We start from the raw sequence: 3,206 nt of genomic DNA, 5'->3' as shown, positions 1-3,206 counted from the left end.
AGTGGTGATGAGTTATGGTGCTATGGTTAAGACATTGAAAGCAAACAATAGTCAAACCAACGGAAGACGGCAATTTTACCTTTCATTAAGTGAAGTTTAAAATTAAAATGATTTGTTTTTCTAATTTGAGAGGAAAAGTGTACTTAAGAAGTTTGTTCCACTGGGTCAGACCATTAATACAGTTTTATATTTGAAGGCTATGACAAAATTGTATAACAATAAGTGTCACAATAGATCTGGTCTGTGGCAGACAAAATGTGAGTTTTTCTATCACAACAATGCCATCTCAGCGAGCCATTTTTGGCCAAAAACTTTATGACTTACGCACCACGCACCTTTTTCATCTGACCTAGCTCCATGTGATTTCTTCCTGTTACTGTGCTTCAAGATGGGCATCAAAGGACACCAGTTTGATGATTCAGAAGCAGCCAAGGAAGAAGTTGGGGAGAAGCTGTCACCAAGCACATGAGTAGAAAAGAATGTTTCCAATGGATTGGGAAAGTGTGTTAGTATAATGGAGAATTTATAGGATTTCTAGACAAAGCTTTTGACAATGTTGACTGGAATACTCTCTTTCAAATTCTGAAGGTAGCAGGGGTAAAATACAGGGAGCGAAAGGATATTTACATCTTGTATAAAGAACAGACAACAGTAATAAGAATCGAGGGGCATGAAAGGGAAGCAGTGGTTGAGAAGGGAGTGATACAGGTTTGTAGCCTATCCCAGATATTATTCAATCTGTGCATTGAACAAGCAGTAAAGGACACTAAAGAAAAATTTGGAGTAGGAATTAAAGTTCAGCCGGTCTCATAAACTGACATACAGCCGGTAGAGCGGTGTGCTGACCACATGCCCCTCCATATCCAAATCCAGCGACACCTGTGGGCTGTGGATAACATGGTGGCCAGTCAGTACTCTTTGGCCTTGTAGCTGCCCTCCTTCAATCTACTGCCATCGACTTCTCTGACATAAGATATTGATGTAGTTATCTACTGTATATGCCCGACATTGTTATATCTACATATCAGATGGAGCAGCCACAAACATCTTCACTGTAACAGCGACTAAATTTCAGGTTTTCACAATGCTAATTAATGTTGACTTTTTGCACAGTTCGTCACCCTTCATTTGTTGCCGTGTTACTGAAGACAAGATAGTTAACAATGTCTTTGGATGTTAGTTATTATTTCAGCTTCCTATTTCTGAGGTTACTACTTATCCACACTTTTTCTGATTTTGTATTATTTCTGTCCAATTGTAAATGAAATGTTAAATAGCTTTCAAGTCACAACTTATGCTTCATATTTCACAATCAAACCTTCTGTCATCCAGAGATACAGTTTGCAGCTTGCCTATGATTATCATTGACTAATACACATGTTCTAGTGGGAATCACTTTAGTTTTTTTATTAACAACATTTAATAATAATTAAATGATCATGAATGATTGCATTTTGTATGTAGGGAAAAGGAGGGTCGATCCTACAATTACTCTCAGTAGTTACGACAACTAAAATGTCTGTGATTTTTATAGTTCATCATTCGAAGATATTATAGCAAGGACTACAGTCACTTACTATACTTCCATACAGTCATTCAAACTTCGTACGCTTTTACTTTCACAAAGCTAAGTGACCAATTCCATTCTTACATTCATTTTAACGTCCCTTCGTAAAGGCCTCAGATCCTATTATCGGTTATTTGTCATGTAATAGAATTTAATACTGAGCACTACTTTTTCTCGTGCACAAAATTCCTCAGATATTCTTATTCCGTGACCTTACGGCAAAAGTCTGTCCCGTATAAATTAACTATAGTCAATTTTCCTGCTGTTCAACAAAATTGCCCTGATCCCTTCCATAGCATATCACACAGAAATGCCAGCTACATCGCACGCTGCAGCTATGTAGACTTATTCAGAGCGCAGAAAACAAGACGAGAGAACTAACAATATCTGCACATGGTTTATACAGGGTGGTCCATTGATAGTGACCATGCCAAATATTTCACGAAATAAGCATCAAACAAAAAAACTACAAAGAACGAAACTCGTCTAGCTTGAAGGAGGAAACCAGATGGCGCTATGGTTGGCCCACTAGAGGGCACTGCCATAGGTCAAACGGATATCAACTGCGTTTTTTAAAATAGGAAACCCATTTTTTTTATTACATATTCATGTAGTACATAAAGAAATATGAATGTTTTAGTTGGACCACTTATTTCACTTTGTGATACATGGCACTGTAATAGTCACAAACATATAAGTACGTGGTATCATGTAACATTCCGCGAGTGTGGACGGTATTTGCTTCGTGATACATTACCCGTGTTAAAATGGGATGTTTACCAATTGAGGAAAAGGTCAATATCGTGTTGATGTATGGCTATTGTGATCAAAATGCCCAACGGGTGTGTGCTATGTATACTGCTCGGTATCCTGGACGACATCATCCAAGCGTCTAGACCGTTCGCCGGATAGTTACATTATTTAAGGAAACAGGAAGTGTTCAGCCAAATGTGAAATGTCAACCACTGACCTGCAACAAATGATGATGCCCAAGTAGGTGTTTTAGCTGCTGTCGCGGCTAATCTGCACATCAGGAGCAGACAAATTGTTCGAGAATCAGGAGTCTCAAAAACGTCGGTGTTGAGAATGCTACACCAACATCAATTGCACCCGTACCATATTTCTATGCACCAGGAATTGCATGGCGATGGCTTTGGACATCGTTTACAGTTCTGCCACTGGGCACAAGAGAAATTATGGGACAATGACAGATTTTTTGCACGCATTCTATTTAGCGACAAAGCGTCATTACCAACAGCGGTAATGTAAACCGGCATAATATGCACTATTGGGCACTGGAAAATCCATGATGGCTGTGACAAGTGAAACATCAGCGACCTTGGCAGGTTAATGTATGGTGCGGCATTATGGGAGGAAAGATAATTGGCCCCAGTTTTATCGATGGCAATCTAAATGGTGCAATGTATACCGATTTCCTACGTAATGTTCTACCGATGTTACTACAAGATGTTTCACTGCACGACAGAATGGCAACGTACTTCGAGCATGATGGATGTCCAGCACATAGCTCATGTGCGGTTGAAGCGGTATTGAATAGCGTATTTCATGACATGAGGATTGGTCGTTGAAGCACCATACCATGGCCCGCACGTTCACCGGATCTGATGTCCCCGGATTT

This window comes from Schistocerca serialis, chromosome 4 (assembly GCF_023864345.2).
Source record: "Schistocerca serialis cubense isolate TAMUIC-IGC-003099 chromosome 4, iqSchSeri2.2, whole genome shotgun sequence".
Taxonomy (NCBI): Eukaryota; Metazoa; Arthropoda; class Insecta; order Orthoptera; family Acrididae; genus Schistocerca; species Schistocerca serialis.
The sequence above is the reverse complement of the archived record's forward strand: the minus strand, read 5'-3'. Positions refer to the sequence as shown.